The 22,447-nt window shown below is 41.2% G+C and overlaps 1 protein-coding gene across 4 annotated transcripts in view; it reads right to left on the reverse strand.

The window, feature by feature from the left end:
• Window positions 1-22,447, reverse strand: part of POLA1 (DNA polymerase alpha 1, catalytic subunit) — a 256,073-nt gene that overhangs the window by 83,867 nt on the left and 149,759 nt on the right. The gene's annotated exons all lie outside the window — the stretch shown is intronic.

Raw genomic sequence — 22,447 nt, forward strand, 5'->3', positions numbered from 1 at the left:
TGTTCCACTCTCTGGATTTAGAGATCCACCCATCATCAACATAGGCTTCTAATACATATCCAAGTATAGATAGCCACAGGTAAAGAATATCTTGTTGGAGGAACAAGAAGTTAACATCCCGTTTTGGATTAAAAAAAAAAAATAAATGTGGTGACTCATGCAAATAAACCAGTGATACACAATTCTGGGAAAGAATACTGTTACTGTCAATTTGCAGAAAGATTAGAATGTCTAATATAGAGAAACATTTCTCGCTGGGTCCAAAATGTGGCACTGTTGAACCTGGTCATGAAAGCAATCAGTTCACCAAGATAACTAGGAAGTACTGGAAACTTTAAAGCATTAGCTTTAACTGTGATTGATGTTTCAAATCCTCCCAACTTGATTACAGCAGTATCATCAATTTAAAATATAGAATACCTTGCATATATTTCTCTTTTGTTTAAAATCAAGTTGGTGCTTTGTTTCTGTGAATTCTTTAAAGTAGGGTGAATGCATAGTGTTTTCTTAGTAATATGTAATATGACCTTATGTGTGGGGTTGCCAGTCTCCAGGTAGTGCCTGGAGATCTCCTAGACCAGCGGTCTGCAACCTCTTGCAGGCTGCGGACCGCTGCGCCGGGGTGTGGGGAGAAGGCGACCTGGGGCCCCGCGCACACGCAGCAGCCCTGGCACAAACGTGCATGTGGAGACTTGCCGCGTGTGCGCATTTGCGTCTGGCGGCGCGCAAACGCGCATGTGTGGCAGCGCTGCGCACGCGCGACTTGCCGCATGTGCACATTTGTGCCCCCTGGTGGACGCAAACGCGCATGTGCATGTGCAGCAAGTCCGCACATGCGCGTTTGCGCCGCCGGCATGCTGTGGCCGTGGCTCCCTCTCCCTGCCCCTCCAGGCCGCAAGGAAACTGGCCGCCGAAGTGGCCGATTAGCTTGCGGCCTGGCAAGCTTCTCTTCCCCCCCCTCCCAAAGCAAGAAGCTTGCCAGGCCGCAAGCTAATCGGCCGCTTCGGCCCGGGGGTTGGGGACCACTATCCTAGACGACAAGAGATCTTAGAAAGTTTGACTGTTTTCTTTATTTTCTTTGGCCATACATACCATAGAATAATACTTGTTCCTCTTCTTATTTTTTCTATTTTGAATTTAGCTGTCTGAAGCATGGATCACTGAAGCACAAACTTTTAAAGGCTGTTTTCACTATGAATTACTGAAGCACGTAAATAAGCCTTCTACTTCAAAAGATGATACTAAACTGGGAGAGGTAGCAAACACAACCAAAGAAAGAATCAGAATATAGGATTATCTTGATAGGCTCGAGAACTGGTCTAAACTGAATAAAATGAAATAGGGACAAATTTAAAGTTCTGCATTTAGGTAGGAAAAACCATCTACACCAATATAGGTTGAGGGAGACTTGTTTTGGCAATAGCATGTGTGAAAAGGATCTAGGATTCTTAGTAGACCACATATTGAACACGAGTCAACAGTATGACTCAGTGGCCAAAAAGGAAATGGGATTTTGGGCTGTATCAAACAGTATCGTGTCCAGATCACGGGAGGTGATGGTCCTGCTTTACTCTGCTCTGGTTCAGCCTCACTTGGAGTACTGTGTTCAGTTTTGGCCACCACAGTTGAAGAGGGATGCAGACAAGCTGGAGCGTGCCAGAGAAGGGCAACAAAGATGGTGAGGGGTTTGGAGACTAAGACGTATGAGGAAAGGTTGGAAGAGCTTGGTCTGTTTAGCCTGGAGACAACTGATAGGGGATCTGATACCTATCTTCAAATATTTAAAAGGGTGCCATATAGAGCAGGGGTAGCCACCCTGTGGTCCTCCAGATGTTCATGGACTACAATTCCCAGCAAATGCTGGCAGGGGCTCATGGGAATTGCAGTCCATAGACATCTGGAAGACCACAGGTTAACTACCCCTGAGAGCCAGTTTGGTGTAGTGGTTAGGAGTGCAGACTTCTAATCTGGCATGCCGGGTTCGATTCTGCACTCCCCCACATGCAGCCAGCTGGGTGACCTTGGGCTCACCACAGCACTGATAAAACTGTTCTGAACGGGCACTGATAAAACTGTTCTGACTCTCTCAGCTTCACCCACCCCACAGGGTGTCTGTTGTGGGGAGAGGAATGGGAAGGTGACTGTAAGCTGCTTTGAGCCTCATTCGGGTAGGGAAAAGTGGCATATAAGAACCAACTCTTCTTCTTCTTCTACCCCTGATATAGAGGACAGACCAGAGTTGTTATCTCTTGCCCCAGAGGAATGGGCCAGAATCAATGGAATGAAATGAATTCAAAAGAAATTCCTGACAGAGCGATTTTTCAGTGGAACAGGCTTCCTTGGGAGGTAATGGGTTCTCCATCTTTGGACATTTTTAAACAGAGGCTGGATAGCCATCTGACGGAGAGACTGATTCTGTGAAGGCCTAAGGAAGTGGCAGATTACAGTGGGTAGATCAGGGGTAGTCAACCTGTGGTCCTCCAGATGTTCATGCCAGGGGCTCATGGGAATTGTAGTCCATGAACATCTGGAGGACCACAGGTTGACTACCCCTGGACTAGATGACCCAGGAGGTCCCTTCCAACTCTATGATTCTATTAAATACCATGGCTTTATGAAGTGATGTATTTTATGAAGTATTTTTTACTTTATTTAACATAAATATATTAGAATCTAATATACTGTATTAATGGGAGTTTTTTTATTAACCAATTTATATATTATATATATTCTTACAAAGAAAGACAAAATAAATTTAAAATCAGTTATATAACGTTTGTCAGATGGAATTTATTAAGCTCAACAACTGTCACCCATTCAGACTGTAGAGCTAGTAGGTTATCATTTATTTGGAGAGTGTTAATTTTAAACATGAGAAGTTTAAGGTTTTGGTATTAACCTTCAAGGCTATCCATGGTCTGGGGCCCACGTATGTACAGGATCACTCACTTCCCTATGCCCCCCACAGGGCTCTTCGCTCTGCAGGTACAAACCTATTGGTGATCCCTGGCCCACAAGAGGTGTGTCTGGCCTCCACCCGGGCCAGGGCCTTCTTGGTCCTGGCCCCAACCTGGTGGAAGGGGCTCCCGGGAGAGCTGAGGACCCTGTTGGAACTTTTTCAGTTCTGCAGGGCCTACAAGACGAAGCTCTTCTGATGGGTCTTTGGTTGAGGCCAGGTCAATTAAGATCTAGGGCCCCTCCCCCAATGGCTAGATCATCTGAAACTCCCTCATCATCTGCATCCCAAAGCACGTTATTGTTGGAGGTCTGTCAACCAAGAATGGATGGTTGGTTTGTATATTTTACTCTGGGGTGTATATTTTACTCTGTTTTAATTGATTTCATTGTGGGGTTATGTTGTTACCCACCATGAGCTGGAAAGCAGTAGGCTATGAATTTAACAACAACAACAACAACAATTTCCTGATTAGAACATCACAGCTAACCCTAATATACAAAACTCAAGCAAGAGAAGCTTTTAAAAAACATACAGAACAATATTGTTCAGATCACCTTCCTTTTCATCATAAGGGGCAATGCATAACTTATTACTATTAATACTAACACATCTAGTTTCTGCAATTTACCACTGTAATCAGTGGTCACAGTGGTAACCATCTCACATCCTGATATCCTCAAATTTCAAGAAATCTCTTCTTTTTACAAACTGTACTGAGATTTCTTGTTCACCGACACCAGTTTCCATGATCTTTTCACCTACTACATCCAGATATTTTGGGAGGCTTTACTTTAAAAATGAAATTACACAGCATTAATTCAGCAATATCCTATGCTAAGGACTTATGAATGTTGGTTCCTCTTCTGGAATCCTGTGAAACCTTATTCAGTTTGGGGAATCTTCCTGTCTCTCATCGCCACTACATCCCTGTCCCTAGTCCTTAATACAGGTGGCGAGAAGGTAGGAGGACCACTCCAGGAAATAATAAATCTTTCATTTCCACAGGGACATTCCTGGACAGCCTGTTGAAGAAAACATCACTGGATCCACGGGACCTGTCCAACTACTGGTGGGTTTCACATCTAGCATTTCTGGGTAAGGTGGTTGAAACGGATGCCTCAGACCAATTGCTAACATATCTGAAGGACGCATTGGCCTTAAACCTGTTACAGTCCAACTTCCACATCAGCCATGGGGTGGAGATGGTTCTAGTTGCCTTGATGAAAGATCTCAGATGACCAATGTTGCTTGTGTTGCTTGATCTCACAACAGCATTTGATGTGGTAGACCATGAGCTTCTTGCTCACTGCCTTGTTGACACAGGGAGACAGGGGACAGCCATTCAGTGGGTGATTTCCTTTCTCCGTGATCAAAGGCAGAGGAGTGTTATTGGTGAGAATCAGTTGCACCCTTGTGAACTCCATTGTGTGGTTCCTCAAGATGCAATTCTCCCCCAACATTATTTAACATCTTTATGCTTCCCCTTGCTCAGCTAGTCTAGAGCTTTGGGCTTGAGTGCCATCAACATGCTGATGACACCCAGCTCTATCTCCATATAGATGACCAACCAGATGCCCCTTCAAGATCACTGGCAAGGTGTTTGGTGGTGGTGGACTGGCTCAGAGCAAGTCACCTGAAGCTAAACCTTTGAAGATGGAGGGCCTATGGCTGGATAGGGAAGGACCAGATCAGGAAGCATGCTGGATGGAGTACAGCTTTCAACTGCATACAGCTAGGAATGCTTTCCTATCAATGGAGGCTCAAATTATGAAAGTAGTACACCTGGCCTTTTTACACCTTTGCTAAGCTACTAGCGCTCAGAGCACCTAGCCACAGTGATCCATGTGACGGTCACCTCCAGATTTGATTACTATAACTCACTCTATGTGGGTCTTTCCTTATCCCTGCTCTGGAAATTGCAGTTGGTCCAAAATGCGGCCAAGTGAGTTCTTACCCAAACACCCCGGAGGGCCCATATTCAACCGGTCCTCCAGCAGCTGCACTGGCTCCCAAATGAATTCTGTATCTGCTTCAAGTTTCCGGTCTTAACCTTTAAGGCCTTACGTGGGCAGGGCTCTATTTATCTGAGAGCCCTACAAGCAGTAAATGCAAACTGGGTATGGGTCCCCAGTCCTAAAGATATATGCTTGGCCTCAACCAGAGCAAAGGCCTTTTTGTCCCTGGCTCCCGCATGGTGGAATTAGCTCTCCTCTGAGATCAGGGTCCTGCCAGAACTAGAGCAATTCTGCAGCGCCTGCAAGATGAAGATCTTTGCGAAGCTTATGGTGGAAGCCAGCAATGATGACATCTTATCAGGGCCCCCCTTCTCCTCCTACCTTCTTTACCTCTCCTCCCCTATTATGGGGCTAGTGGTTTTAATTTTTAATTTTATACTAATGTAGCTGTATTTTAAATCCTATTGACTTCTACTGCAATTATATGTTTTTGGCTTTTATATTGTCTGTCTATTTGTGCCTTGTTGTACACCACCCTGAGGAGTCTACCCATGAGGGTGCAGTATAGAAATCTCAAAATAAATAAATCAGAAAAGACTATTCACAATAATAATAATAATAAGAGTTGGTTCTTATATGCCGCTTTTCTCTACCCGAAGGAGCTCAAAGCAGCTTACAGTTGCCTTCCCTTTCCTCTCCCCACAACAGACACCCTGTGAGGTGGATGAGGCTGAGAGAACTCTGATATTACTGCTTGGTCAGAACAGCTTTATCAGTGCTGTGGCAAGGCCAAGGTCACCCAGCTGGCTGTATGTGGGGGAGTGCAGAATAGAACCTGGGGGACCTTTTTAGGGCCACCAACCTCTTGCTTTGCCCCACTTGAGTGGGTTCAAACAAAATTTCTTAGAGCGTTACTTCAGGTTCCAAACTGTGTTTCGAACTCATGGATACGTCTAGAGACAGGGTTTCCAAAATTCAAAGTGAAATCAGTAACTTCATCCATCTCCCTATAGTTAAAAGCACACTGGGCCACAGCTGGTTTACTTCCTTCAATCCTCTGTGACAATTTTAAATTCCAGTGGCTGTTGGCTACCGAGAGGGAAATGATAAAATTAAGCTTTTCCTCACTTTCACTACTTGGGTTAGGTTACGATCAGGCGAATATTGTAGTGAAACAAAGGACTGAGGACACAGAGTGTCAAACTGATCTTTCTCGCTCCCCTAGGTATGGTACACCACTGTGCTCCAGATATATCCAAGCCTTGGCAGACTATCTCTCCTGTTTGGAAACAAAATACTATAGGAGAGCATTCACACTAGCCAGATGCTCTGCGTTACCTTCTGCCATGCGAGTGGGCTGCTTCAAGAAAACCCAAGTAGCTGAAAGACTCTGGCCCTGTAATTACGGGGAGATAGAGTCAATCGAACACGTCCTCTTAAGGTGCCCTACCTTCAACTCTGCAAGAAATAAATTCATCCTCCCATTACTCAGGAATTCCTCCATCAGCTTAAACAAAGAAAAAGTAAAATTCCTCCTGTGGAATAGTAGGGGCCATATTATTAAGCATGTTGCGAAATTTTGTGTGCATGTGCTTAGCATACGGGAAAGACAACTTAAGCTTAAGTGAAGATTTTTAGAGGAATTTTACTATGCATTTTTTATACTGTACCCATCAATTATACAATTTTATATATTTTAAATATTGTACTGGCTCCCTGATTATGCAATTTTCTGCTCTGAAATGTTTTTTCTTGCTATCTGTTTTATCTGGCCGCAGTGTTGTATTAAAATAAATTTGATTTGAATATAACACGGCATGCCAGATTAGAAGTCCACACTCCTAACCACTACACCAAACTATCAAGAAGAGCTGTCACATGAACACTAAGTTGCCATATTAACATTCCCTCATAGCTTCAGATGGAACAGTGGAGATAGTGATGAAAATTTAAACATCAAGGACTGACTCTTCTGACTATACTATAGCTTAACAGCAGTCCTCCAACTCTTCTAAGTCCATTTAAAATTTTTTAAAGAACACAATGTTTTTCTCTTTAAGCAGATTATCTGAGTTGAGCTCTTACCTCTAACACCAGTGTCTGTATGTGATTCTGGATGCCTCCCTTTCACAAACATTCACCTAGCATTTTACCACCTGAACCAGGCATGAAAGTTTGCACCCTACCTCTTTGTCTCAGAACTAGCCAGGTTGATCCATGCTATGGCTACCTCTAGACTAGACTTCTGAAACTCACTCTATGCAGGATTTCCCTAGAGACTGCTCTGGAAGTGCTAACTGGTTCAAAATGTAGCAGTGTAGGTCATCATGGGGATCCAGTGGAGGGTGCACATGACTCCAATGCTTGCCCAACTGCATTGGCTCCAAATTGGAGACTGGATCAAGTTCAAAGTTATGGTATTATTATTCAAAGCCCTAAATGGTCTAGGACCAACATATCTACAGGATTTCAAAGGTCATTACGATCAAAACTACTGAGTATCCCCTACCCGAAGGAGATGAAATTGCCCTCGACCAGAGCATATAGGAGAAAACGTGACTGCAGCTATGGACACAGGACTATATGGCATTGATGTGAAGTGGATTTTCAGCATCAAAGAAACCTCAAAGTTCAACACCAAGGAGATGGCATCTAGCTGTCTTGATTTTCAGCCTTCTTTTAAAACTTTTTTGAAGGTGGATTTGACACCGAGTGGGTAAGAGCACCCAACATCTTCTCCCACAGGGCATCTTTAAGCCTAGCCATTCAGTGTCAGGAGGAAGCAGGTCACACTTCACATTTCTTAAATAAGCCCAATAGGCTTTCTGTACACACAAATAAGAAACAACAATGGAGACAGAAAAGAGTTTTGCTTTCCTCAAAAAGGCAAGGAAAGCATTGAGGACAACGTGTTCACCCAGCTCCCGTCACATGACCCTTTGGGCACAAAAAGGGATACACAGAAGACGGAGGTGGAGAGGAGCATTCTCTAGCTCTAGAAAGATGTTTTGCAAATATTTAGTTCTTCTGTGGGTAGCCTGGGACTGTATAGTCCCATGTCAGACTGCACAGAAGTCACTATGATGAACTGTAGATTGTATTCCTCTTGCTAAACATAAAATATCATTATTTTCTTCTCTGCTACTGCTACTCTGCTACTCTGCTCCAAAAACGTGGTCACCTTTAATCTAAAAATCTTTGTTCCGAAAACAATTCCAAGTGCTTCTTTCAATATATAGGATTCTTCTGTAGCTCCTATCCTAAAGTTCTTCTATTAGTGGCCAATCATAATCTGCAAAGTCCAAAAAAGGATCCCTATTTCCCACCTATCAAAGTGTTCTATCTTATCTCTTAGCTTCTATTTCACGCAACTTTATCAACTGTTAGCTCTCCATCTTTTCTCCTACTCACATCCATGTCTTTCAACTATCAGGCTTGAACTGCTCTTCCATTTTCAATTTTTCATAGACTTTTCTGACCCACCCTGACTTCATCTGAACCATGCCCTCCCTTGGTACCTAAATATTCTTTACAACTTTTTAATGTGGACTGTAAATAGTCAACATAGACCTATGTAAAATCTATTCTGTACTGTAGTAAACAAAAAAGTATGTAAATGTGGAATAACATGACAGTTCAAATTACACTATTTATGTGATAACTTGCCTGAAAAAATATTATGTAATAGACACAATATTTGGTCAATATTATGTGATTGACACAATATTTTATCTTGAGGGTTTTCTTGAAAGCTGTGTTCATTTTCTCTTCAAAAATATAACATAAGGACTTGCAGGGGGATCTCAGTTCTCTTCCTCTTTCTTTTATCTGAAAGCCCCAATAGCCTCTCCTTGATTAGGTTTCCCTCCTTCTGGCAGCCTCTCCCTGGAAAAACTTCTGGGTGCTTTTGGCTGTCTTGCTCAACTCAGTTGGATGAGGGTGATCAGACCCACTTAGGCCATGCTGACCACCAGACTGGGCCCAATTACAAAGTGGGGCATTTGGAAAGAAATGTGCAGCAATTCACTTTCCCTGTATACCCTCCCTATAATATTTCCTTTTTTTCTCCTCCTGACAAACTCCATATTCTCAGCTCCCTGCTTCTTTCTCTCCTCTCCCCCTACCATAGAACTGACAATTTATGTGCCCTTGATCTTTACGTATATTTATTTCCTTCATGTATACCCTTTCATCTTTCTCAAGACTCAGGACCCAAAGTATTTTACAAGATTCTCCTCTGTTTTATCTTCCCAACAATCTGTGAGGCAGGTTAAGTTGAGAGAGTGCAATTAGACCAAGCTCAATCAGACCGATTATGCACGGGGCAGAAACCTCGGTATGGCTGCAGCAGGGGAGCCCCGATTATGCATGATGCTGCCACCATCCCAGTTCTGGCCTGGCACAGTGCCCCGGGTAAACCTGTGGCAAGGGAACACAGAATTTTCCACAGTCCTCCAACAAACTGGCTTTTGTGATGTGGCTTCTGATGAACTGTAGTGAACATGGATTTCATGGAAATCATATGGTATCAAATTGCCTTGTGGTTGCTAGTGGCCCTAACAAGTCCCTCCCACAAAAGCCAAAACAGTTCTGAAATATATGTAATACTGTCTTATCCAACATAAACTAATTTTACTGCTTCTGCAACATAAAATGCCTCATTTACAAATTACTTAAATATAAAATTGCAATACTTAACATACTTATGGAATTTAAGTTATCAATACCTTACTTTTTTGATAGCAAATTTGCAAATATACCCAGCACTTGAGAGAAAACTGCCAGCTGATGCAGCCTATACTGTGGTAGTACATATAGCTTAATTTTTGCTATCTAATTAGAGAGATTAATTCTCAATGAAACTTTATTTTTCCTCTGAGGTTTTGGTGCAATTTCTGTGCTACCTCCTCATCTTTTTTTGTCCTTCCTGAAATGTAGGACAATAAGCTACTTTTTACTCAGTCTGTGGGTACGTGTGTCACAGTGGTATAATCAAGAGGTTAAAATATCAACCATATCAGGTCAAAAAAACAAACAGAATATATGCAACTGTTGGGAAGTAATGAAAGTCCTACATACTCCCATCATGAAGATCGGGTATCCTTCTAGGTACAGAAATGTATCTTGGATTTAAGTTCTGTATATGCCTACAGCATGCCCATTTTGTCTTAAAAGCATTACTCATTCTAAAAACAAATATTTCATAGGAATTTTTTCAGATTTAAAATCTTAGATATAAAATTGCAATACTTGACTTATTTAGTTATAAATACCTTGTGTACAAGCACATTTTCAAATATACCCAGTACTTTACAGAAAATACCCCTCCTCCATTTTTTTTTGTTTCCGCCACCTAGGCTTTCATATCTCTAATTATAATGGAAACCTAGTTTTGCATAGAAAATGTAGTCATTTTATATCACCATGTGTTAAAATTGTGACAAAGAAAGAAAAAAGTCATTAAGTCAGCTGCAGGTAAAGCAAACACCTACCTACATCAATGATAAATACACCAAATGTCCCTTTAATTCATGTAGAAAATAATATAATTTGTCTAGACTTCCTAGAATTTTTAATTAACATTAAAGTGGTCTTTTTTTCTTTATCATCTCAGTATTCAGTACTTATTTGCGCTTATTTGCACATACTAACTGTTAATCTCTTTTTACAAAGAGAACAATAACTGGTGTTAATATGTATGGAAACCGAACACGTAGATAAATATTTGACTAGTGTTATTTTTTTAAAGCCGTATTAGAAATATGTAGTTCTTTATGTTTCTTGTTTTGATTTTATAATTATGCTTCTGGTCTTAATTAGTTTTAAACCAAACTTTATCAAATTCAACATATGCAATATTTCAAAAGAATGCACTGAAATGCATTACCGTTAACTCCTGTTTGATTAATAACTATTGTCTTTTGAAACCAAATAAAATCAACTCTTCATTTCCTTAGTTATACCATAACGAAATAATTTTGCAATTAAACTGGAAACTAAAGAACCTCATACCTTTATTTGTATGAGGCTTGAAAATAAGGTTTAAACAAGCACTGCAGTACTAGAACGATGAAGTTACCTAGTCAAGTTTAAACTAATAAATGAAGCACAAGAAAGGGGCAGACAAACAAGCTGTGGGAGACATTGTTCATCAAGTGCCCTTCTCTGCAGGCACCCGTGGGACTGAAAGATTGCAGGCCTGCTGAGGAAAAGAGCTTCCAAGCTTTTAAACAAGGTTCTAGATTCTAGGAATGCTCCTGCTCCCCTCTGTCTGCAGAGATCTTTTTCCCACCCAAAGGGTTATGAGACAGAGTCATGGCAAACACTCCTCCCTCAGTACCTTTTGCTGCCCTGAGAAGACCTTTGCTTGGCTGGCAGCCCACCATGGGAAAAGGAGGCCTTGCACAGGCCACTTGATGAACAATGCTTACAGGTAAACATACCCCATTTTCATCAGTGTAGCTGGGTGCGGTCCCACACGAGAGAACAGCAAGCTCACTTACCTGAAGTAGAAGGTGTGGGCTAATTAGTGAAATATCACCTGGAACCCTTCCTTTCCCACTGCAGCTTTGTTTCTGAAGTCCATATATATTTCAAAATTAAATAAAATTGGAACATGTTGCTTTTCAAATGTCTTCCAGAGCAAGTTTGGCTTTGAATGCTGCTGAAGAAGCCTATGCCTTAATTGAACTTTCTGAGGAATGGGGCAAGACACCTTAGCTGCAGCAAAAGCTATTCTAATTGCAGAACCACCCTTCTAGAGGGAAAACTGTGATGATGCATCTCTCCCTTTATTTGACACCTTGAAACACAATAAGTTTTTATTTTTCCTGTAATCCTGTCTCCTTTTTAAACAAAAAGGAGTACCCTCCCCACATTTAAAGTGTATAATGTTTGTTCTGATGGTAACATTGGGGACGGAAAGGATGCTAGAAGGTTGATGGTTAAGGTGAAACTGTGACACCACCTTGGGAAGAAACTCTCTACTAGGTCTGAGGATTACTTTGCCCAGATGGAATTTGATAAAAGGAAAATATCACAGAGGAATGCCTGTAGTTCCCCTACCCTTCTATCAGATGTGACTGCTACTAACAAGGTGTTCTATATGAAATAAAGGACAAATCAGAACCAGCTATAAGTTCAAATGATTTATTACATTAATTGTGATAGAACTAAAGCCAAAGTCCATTGAGGTATCAGGGGTATAACAGCTGGAATATGCTAAGTATGTCATTAAGGAAGGTTTGGGTTCAGGAGTGGTAAAAACTGGTTGCTCTCTAATTGAGAGCAGCAATGGCGGCTAAGTGAACTTTGATCGAAATAGTTAAGCCACCTTCTTTCAATTCCAGGGGATAGTAAAAAAATAGTAAAAAAATCCTACTGAAACTGCAGAATCATGGGTTGAACACTTACCTGTCCCCACAATACAAATCTTTTCAATTTGTACTAATAGGACCTCCTTGTTGTGAGTTTATAAGTGACTGTAAAGACCTACTCTACCTTTTTAAAAAAGTTCCTTACTGAAGGATTAGTTACGTGGCTAGGTGCAATAGTCTCTCTTCTGGGTAGTGTAGATCTTCGTTTGGTGGCAGTATTATGTGTGGCCTTATGGTTAATTTCGACATCATGCTCTTCTCGGCCAGAAGGATACATGAGGAATAGTCTGTTTTTATTTTCAAAACCACCTTGCATAAAATACCAAAACAGGGGGAAACATTTTTAAAGGTCACTGAAGATAGTAAACCCTGGCTACTATGGGGCAGAAGAAGTAGCATTTCTTGTTGTCTACTGATGCAAAGAGGTCTATTTTGGGACTCCTCCATTCTTTGAAAATCGGGATCAGGTATGGTTTGAACAATGCTTACAGGTAAACACTCATAATAAACATAATAAAAGCCACTCATAATCTATGTTTGTGTTCCTGAGTCTAGACTGGCTATGTAAACAGCTGTCAGCTGCACCCTGCACCATATTGCCCACTGCCATGACTGTGGCTTCTCCACAGAGATGAAGGGATTGCATGCCTCCTTGTTAATTCAGATAGAATTTTGCAGTGCCATTGTCTGTTGCTACCAGAACATAATGTCCTCTGATTATCACTGTTAAAGAAGAAGTTCGATAGGCCTCAACTCTAACAGATATGAGAAGTAGACTCTTCCCTAATATATAACCCCTCTGACGATGAGCTCTCCATCCAGTGAGGGAAGCATGTGTATGTTTGATTCTTAGGGGAGTGAGTTTGTCAGGGCTGAGATGGGGAGGACTGTCAATTCCAGGAGGATGGTGAGGCTCAGGTCTGAGGGGTGTGAGACTGAACGGCATCTATGTGATAGTTATTAAGCCAGGATGAGGAGGGATCATTTCACCTTTTTCATAGCTTTCTTCAGAGACAGATCTAAAGTCAATCTCACAACAGCGGGTTGGGCTTACACCTCTGATGTCAAGGATGCCAAAGTCACTGACTGGGTCCATGCTCCCTTATCAAACTGGGGCAACTTTAGCCTATGGGGGTCTGAGACACCCAGGGCCTTCTCTCATAAAGCAGTTTTTAATCTTGCTACTCTGCCCTGTTGGACTTTAGGGATAAGACTACGGCATGCTGGACAAGTAGTTGTGTTACGGCCCTGTCTCAGACGTAGAAGACACTGTCTAGGATTATCATTCTGGACCATTTTCACACTACAATCTTCACACTTTCTGAAAACAGCCCATCCTATTGATTTTGTAGCTTAGGACTTTTGAAATTCTTCATGGAAAACCTCAATTAGAACTTGTGTTTGAGGCTCCGTGAAGCATCTGTAATGGAAGGTACATCCTTTCCTCAAAGCAGCAACCTTGCAGTCCCACATAAGACTGCACAAAAGCCATGATGACATATTTGAGAATGAAAACAATTCCTTTTACAGCCTATTACTGGAAATCAAGATTTTAATAAAAGTACAAATTAAGCCATTATGAAATATCTGGGGCATGCTCTTGCTCATGCAAGAGGTACAGAGGGATGGGGCAAGATACATATTTTATGTTAGGCCAGTATTCTGGGACTACATAGAAGGACTGCAGTGATCACAGGCAATGATCCATTTATTTAAAGACACCTCTATCCCCAAATGCAAGAGCCTCTTGTGGCGCAGAGTGGTAAGGCAGCCGTCTGAAAGCTTTGCCCATGAGGCTGGGAGTTCGATCCCAGCAGCCGGCTCAAGGTTGACTCAGCCTTCCATCCTTCCGAGGTCGGTAAAATGAGTACCCAGCTTGCTGGGGGGTAAACGGTCATGACTGGGGAAGGCACTGGCAAACCACCCCGTATTGAGTCTGCCATGAAAACGCTGGAGGGCGTCACCCCAAGGGTCAGACATGACTCGGTGCTTGCACAGGGGATACCTTTACCTTTACTATCCCCAAATGCAGCAGGCAGGAAAATAGTAAAGAAAATCTGTGCCAGCTACCAAGGCATTTAGCAAACAGTACAAACAGTTTCACATAGTCTCCTCATGGAGTTCATAAGTCAAAATAGCAGCAACAGAGTTGATGTGACATGTGCTAGAGAGAACCATGACAACTAGAAATTTAATATAACTGGCTAAATAGTTTCCAAAATACACATATGGATTTTTTTTCTCAATGGAAAGTTTTTTACAGCATGTTTTTAATAATGACCACAATGTGAAACTTCTTAGGTGAGCAACAGGAAAAGATCTCCCAGGTTACTGTCATTAGGTTCAGACAGATCCCATGTATTTAACATACACCATAAGGTAGAAAGTTGCCATGTTAATTACTAAGAACCATGGCAGAGCAGCTTAAATCCCTATTTATTATCCATCACTTCAAAGTTCCTCAACAATAAACTAGTTTGGGGTAATTTAGTTTTTCCAAGATTGTGAGATAGCTGGAGGTATAAGACACTGCAATCCCTTTATATGACTTTGGATGAACCTTCAACTTGCAAGGGAGTTCACTCCAAGCTATGACTTCATGGCCTGGAGTAGAGAAGGCATTTCAAGGGACTGAGATCCCTTTAAGTTTCATGGAGCTGGGAAAATTCAGCATTCCTGCATATTTTCTAAATCTGTTATTGGGTTTCAGGAATATAAGGACTGATTCTACACAAGGAATCTGCCCCTGGACAGCCTCTGGTTGCTGGCAGGTTTTAGAGCTTCCTCCACATGATGTCATCTGCATCCCTAGGCTGGCTTGAGTTTTGGCCAGATCTGCCTCAAGATGAGGGAAATCACCAAAACTGGATTTGCCGCTTGTTATATTGCTTCACAATCAGGGAGAAACCAGGGGCAAGCTTGTGTGGAGGGAGAACTCACGACAGTCCCTACAGCATTTGCCCATCCTCATACCCACCTTTCCCTCTCCATTTCCTGCTCCAATTTTTTAAATGTCACAGTCCATATTGCTGCAGGACTGCAAGGCTACTTTGCATAAGTTAAAATTAAAAAATTCCTTAAAGTGACCATGGTCTTTTTTGGATTGGGCAGGCAAAACACAGTCCCGTTTATGTTTTCTGGCAGAAGTGAATGAATGAGGTGTTATGCAGCCCTTTTCCGATCAGCTAGGCATCCATGCTCTTTGTTTTTAAGCCTACTGTTTACACACAATCACTCTTCAGGGTAAAGTTACCATGTCCAGCTTCTCACAACTCTACCAAAACAAAAATAGAGTCCGAAACACCACGAATCCCCAAGAGGGGGGGATGCTTTATCGTTGTGCCGTTTCTTCATAGCAACATGGAAGTGTGGGTTTTTTTAAATTAAAAAAATGCACTTACATTGTGATGTTACTGCATAGCAACGTGGAAGTACACTCTTAAAAAAAATTAGGGGGGTCGGGGGGAGGGACATGGAAGTTTGAGTCCCTGAGGCAACTACTGTGCTTTGATTGGTGGCTTGCTGTGATTGACAAGCCAAGGAGTGGGGGGAGAAGTTCGACGTATTTTCCCTTGCTGCCTCGTCGGAAGGATAATGTGGGAGAGGTCTCCTGTGATGAGGCTTGCAAATGCATGGCTTACAACTGCACTTTTGCAAGCAGGAAGCAGTGTGAGTTTTGCACCTCCATGTGGAATCAAGTCCAAGTAATACCAATATTTTTCAGGTTCAATACACTCAAACTGGGGTTGGCTTTTTTGCACACTCCTAGTGGATACCCATTCTTGACTATGCAAGAAAAGTTCTCAGGCATTCAGCCCGACAAATTAACCCATACAACAGACTATCTATGGCTGCCCTCCATATTTTTACACTTTTATATTAGCAATTTATGTGATATCTAAGAATTTGCAGTTACAAAATAGTTAGAGATATAGTTACAGTGAATGTAATACTTCATTTGTATTGAGATAATGTTCATGGTAGATACAGTGGGTTAGGCAGTATTTTGTACTGCCATGCAGTAACATATACCATAAAATTAGAAACTATCTCCCCTAATCTTACCTAAAGCCCAACAGCTATGTGGTCCTTTTGGCCTTCTATAATATGGTACCAAGGGCAACATAACCATACTAGAACTGCCTTCTTACAGAGATAATAGGAGGTTAAGTGAAAAGCATCATCAAAACAGCACCATCGGCTGCTTTTACATTGAGGGCTACAGTCCTTGTCCTATGATCTGCTGGATACATGTTATGTATGTAACTCCAGTTGTGCTAATTCACTACGCAAACAAGGGATTGTAAAACAACCAATTAGAGTCTCAATTTGAGAGACTTTATGGACCAATTAACTCTGCCTGTTAAGGACCAATTAGGTGTTTGGTGGGGTAGCCAAACTGTATATAAGTTTGTGGTTTTTCCATTGTTTGGTTGGTGTTAGATTCAATAACTAGTCTGTCTACTGAACCCACAAATATCTCTTCCACAATATATCTGTTAAAGGCTTGGAAGAGTAGGAGCATGGTCTCAGGCCTTAAATGCCACTCAGTGCTTAATACCCACTCAGGGTGGCTGTCCTACCCAAGTGCCTCTTCCTCCAACCAGCTTGCCTATCTGTCCAGCAGCCAGCCGTATTCCGTCCCCCAATCCTGACCATCCCTTCCTCATTCCACTTTCCTCTGAGGTGCAGAGGCTGCAGAGCCCATTCTCCATTGCCATCCCCAAGAAGCCTGGTCTTTGGGAGATATGAGAGTGGGTGGGAAAGAGGCAGCCCACCCCCTGTGGCCTTTGTCAACCAGCTTGGCCTTTGGGAGATGTGGGGAGGGCCGGGAAGGAAGCCACCCTCCAGGGCCTTCCCTGCCAGGCCCAGCCTTTGGGAGATGTGGGGTTTCTCTGTCTCTTATTCTCTTTCATCTTCCTGAAGGTGTCCAGGCCCCCACCTGGAAATCTGCAATTCAGATGGCTGCATATGGAGGAGGAGTCAGGAATCAAACTCAGCTCTTGAGATTAGAGTCTGCTACTCTTTAACCACTTCAACACACTAGAACTCAAGATCGAACAGGGAGTGCATGGGAGGGGATGCCAGGACCTAGGAAGGTCACAGTGCAGATGTAAGTGCTAGCGCACGTTGAATTCCTGGGTGCAACAGGCTTTACCTCTAGTATGTTCTATAAACAACATTAAAAAATAGTTCCTTCAGAAAAGAAAAAAAATTTCCCCTTGATGTATTTGCACAGTCGCAGTTGTATGTCAGAAAGCTGAGGGGAAAAGATGGGTAGATATTTCGTGTTCCAGATCCTGACCTCTTCCATACAGTTTTTTCCCCTTTAAAATAATTCTTACATGGATCTCTGTTGCAGTGTTTCATGAGCAAGCTGAGCATATGACTGCAATGTCTGAACTTGACAGTTTACCTTTTACATTTGTTGCTGCTCTAATGAACTATTTCTTTAGGTCTTATTTTTGATGTTTAAATGTAAAAGTCATGTTTGAGTCAACAGTGATTATAAACAGCATTTTACAACTGGAAGATACATAATGCTAATCTAGGCCTCACACAGATGTAATGATTACAACTTTGAATTACTATGTAGTAGCAAGGTTTGCCTGAACATCTGCACTATAAAAATGATTAAGAAAATAGAAGCAGATTAAAATTAAGTGAGTTTCAATGCTATAGTGACTGCAGCAGAACAGAAGCTGCCAAGAAAATAACTCTTTGTAACACTGATGAGAAAACACAGAGGTAGAGAAAGGGTAAACAACTGTTTTGAAGGGGAGGCAAATATTCATAAAAATTATACATTTTCATTGCACTCAATAACATGCAACCATTTATAAAGTATTATGTCAGCATACGTAATACTTAAGGTCAACTTAAGCCAGAAACAGAGAGAGGAAAGTGTGACCTTCACCTCAACTTTTATAATTCCTGTCTCTAGCTGGACCAAGGAATTTGACACAAATCTGGGAGTTGGCAAAACCGCTCTCAGAAACTTTACCTGTTCAAGTGGGAAGAAACAAGTGGCAAAGGAACCAAGGAACACATAATAAAGACATTGGGCAAGAGTCTCGGCCTGGAAAACTTTCAGTGCAGCCAAGACACAATAGCACCCTGTTCTGAATCAACTTAAATGAATATTATATGCAGATCTGGTTCCAAGGTCTGCAAGACAGTTACTATTCTGACCTGTAGTTGATGAAGGAACTTTGGCTCTCAGAAGCTTCTTGGTTTATAAGGTGCTTGTTGGTTTATAATGTGCTGCTGGACTTAGCTGTTCTAATAGATGGCAACATGACTACCCTCTGAAACGATCTATGTTGGTGTTCTACATGGGAGGCATAATATTTAAAAGCCTCCTATATTTTACACCAGCTCATATACATTTTGTGCTTTTTGAACTGTGCTCTGTATTCATTGAAGTAGCTGCATTGGAACGTAGATGATACAGGGCTAAGATGTTGTGGGGCACATCATGCCACCACATGGAACATAGTTATGAAAATGTCCACATGGAGGGCTTAGTGCTAATACTGGCCCTCAAATTACCACCACAAAGCTGAAAATTGATTGAATCTGTTTTAACACATGCCACATGGAAATAACAGATAATAAACAAACAATGCATTTGTATTTGTAACAGCTCTTCAGCATTTGTGTGAATCCATTTCATACTCATCTCTACAATAATGAAAGCCACAATAATCTCTTCCCTCTGCTCAAGTTGCATTTTTCAAAATGTCATAAGTCATTTCAAGGACCTTATGGTTGAAAAGTGGGGTATGAACCAAATACATATATATGAGATACGGTAAGAGACCAGTTCCCCCCCAAAAGAGGAAAACTCTCATTAAAATGCACAGTGCTCTTTGGTGTCCACCTTTAGGCCTTCAAAATGACATCACAAAGTACCAGTTCACTGATACAATAGTAGTTCCTCGGAAAGGATAAGAACTTAAGAGGAGCCATATTAAATCAGACCAATGGTCCATGTAGTTTAGCATCCTATTTTACACAGTGGCCAAACAATTGCTCAGGAGGACCACAAACAGGCATAGAGCAGTGGTTCTCAACCAAGGAGTCGCAACTCCATTTGGGGTCGCCTGGCCCTTTATGGGGACCCCCTGGTTGCTGCTGCTGCAGCAGTGGCCGAGGGTGGACAGTGACAGCAGCCGAAGGTGAGTAGTGGCAGCTGGGGGCAGACAGCGGCAGCCGGGGAAAAGCAGCAGCGGCTGGGGGTGAGTAGCGGTGGCCGGGGGCAAGTAGTGGCAGCCGGGGGCAAGTAGTGGCAGCCAGGAGCGGGCAGTGGCGGCGGCGGGCAGCAGCAGCAAAGCAATTTAAATGGCCATTTTTACAATCGATCTTCTACCTATCATTCATCAATTTTATTAGGAGCCCACAAGTTCCAGTATTATAAGGGAGGGAGCCCCAGTATTACAGGGCAGTGACTTTTCCATCTCTTGTATAATTTTATGAACCTGTACCATGCCCATACTCCTTTTTTTGTCTTCTTCCTAGGCTAAATAGTCACAGACTTTCCAGCCTTTCTTCATAGGAAAAGTGCTCCAAACCTGATCATCTTAATTGCCCACTTCTGTACTTTTACTAGCTCTGCAACATCCTTTTTGATATATGGCAACCAAAAATGTGGGAGCATTAGTGTTCTATACAAGGACATCACAATATTGGCTGTTTTATTTTTAATCCCTTTCCTAATTATCCTCAGCATGGAAGTTTGCCCTTTTTACCACTGCTGCACACTATGCACTATAACTTTAAGATCTCTTGCAAGGTTAGGCTCAGCTTGTTTAGAGGAGGAGAGGCCAATTTTTGCCAATTCTCCCTCCTACATAAGACTTCAGTTTCCCCACACACATTGTAGTGGTTCACTGATATACAGAAGCACAATGGGGTGACACTAATGGCTGCACTGAGGCAGGTGAGATAGAGAGTTTGTTTTCCTCAAGCATGACTTTAATTATGCCTTAGTTTCATTATTTTTCCTTTTGAAAATAATGGAAATTTGTAATTTGCACCAACACTGCATAACCACAATGCAGCAAATTATATTATTCTGATTATTATTTCACAACAATGAATAAAGTATTTTCTGTCCTACAGACCAGAAAAGGTTCCATTATACATTTTTAAATTTGACATTTAAAAAATATGTCTTCCAAATATCGTCTGTACCTGTAGAATTGTTAAGCCTCAGAAGGGTTGTAAGGAACAATGCAAAAGAAAGAAGAGTTAATTTACAAATACTTCAAGCAAAGCTATCAACAAGGTAGAGACACGAGCTATACTGTAGGTCAATGTAGGAGTTTTAAATGTTATTAAAATTGATTTTTTAAAACATCTCTTTAGACATACAGTCACATGTCATTTCATACAAGTTATTTGAAACTTATTGATCTTCTTATTTGTGCAAAGACTGGGCTCTGCCATCAGTCTGGTGAAAGGATAATAGAGCACTCTAAACACTTATGATAGGTCAGATGCAAACAGTGGTCCTCATTTAAACAGATGTAATGGCCCCTACAAGTGTTTGCATTCTAACCTTTGCAATTGTGCGTTATGCAATAAATTAACAAACATGTTCTGCTCTAGTTCACACCAAGACCAATATCTCAGTTTTGTTGCCTTAATTTGCAATCAGAGCCTAAGCATCAGAAGATGCATCTAAGGTACATTAAAAGGATGGAACACAAACCTCCATAGCTTGCCACACTGCACAAAGAAAGCCAACAATTACCAGCAATTTTATTTTACCACTGTAGGACAATACCAAAGCAGTTAAATTTGGCTCCATGCAAGCAACTGGAGAAAATCTACTTAAAATGACTATATATGGAAAATTACATTTGAAAAAGCTCAATGGAAGATGTGTATTTCTGTATGGATGGCTAAAATCTCTGGAAGTATATTCAAGTCTATTCTGCAAAATACCCTTCTATTCATCTTACTCAAAGCAGCCTTCTCAGGCTATAATAGGTCACAACTAAGTACAGTACCTTCCTTTGAGAATAATTTTGCTTTGTATGTCAGCTGTCAACAAAACACAAAGAACTCATACTGTCCAGCCATGTATTGTACATGCAACAGAATGTAACAAATACAAAAATTTCATGGCAGATGTAGCTCTATGTTTGCTAAGATAAAATAATTTTGTATACATATTTCATAAAATAATTTTGTATACATATTTCATGAATCTCTCTTATATTCAGAGTTCAATGGTTGTTTCAAAAGGTAAACATTATTTACACACAATAAATGATGGTACAATTAATGTCGGCTTTACACAAACACACACACATATATATATAGCAATAAATACATACGACATCCAAAATATTTTTTTAAAACTTAGGAACATGAGAGTTAATGGGTGCAATGGTAAGGTGACCAGATTGTCCCACTTTTGGAGGGACATCTGGGGGTACCTGGCAAATTGTACTTCTTTTGAAATTAATATATATATATATATATATATATATATATTACAATACTATTTTTGCATTCTATGCGTTCTATGAAACTTTTTGTTTGAACCCCCCCCCGGTCAATGGTGTCCCACTTTACCAATATTAAAATCTGGTCACCTTATGCAATGGCAACACTGATTACAGGTAATGTCAGCACACTGATCTAAGTACTGAAAAATAAATTTAAACGTATTAGTCAAACTGGTGTCCTTGTAAATGGGAAAATCTGTCAGGCCTCAGAAGTGGTCATCCAAAAACTAGTAAGAAGAGTTTAAAGCGTTACAGAGCAATGTTTGTTCATTTAAGTTTAATTATTTTCTCTTTCAAAATGGTACTAATGAAACTGAATATCTTTCATGGTTTCGAAGGGCAGTCTGAATAGTCTGCAAACAAGACTGAGGATAGACAAGTGAGCTGACTGAGCCAAGGGGTTGCTAGGTGATACAGAATGTAAACCCACAAACTTGTGAAGGGTTATTTTGATTTCATTCGACTCTCACAGAAGCTTTCCTAAGTTTCAACCATTACTTTCCAGGTGACTATGACAATATTCCCTTTGCTTTTTAAAAATGATGCTTGCTAAAAGAAAAGGCAAACTGAGAAAGACAGAATAAGGAACACTTTCTTCAAAAGTAAAGAAAATAATTTATTTAATTAATTAAATGC

The sequence above is a fragment of the Paroedura picta genome, chromosome 6, assembly GCF_049243985.1.
Source record: "Paroedura picta isolate Pp20150507F chromosome 6, Ppicta_v3.0, whole genome shotgun sequence".
In the NCBI taxonomy this organism is placed as follows: domain Eukaryota; kingdom Metazoa; phylum Chordata; class Lepidosauria; order Squamata; family Gekkonidae; genus Paroedura; species Paroedura picta.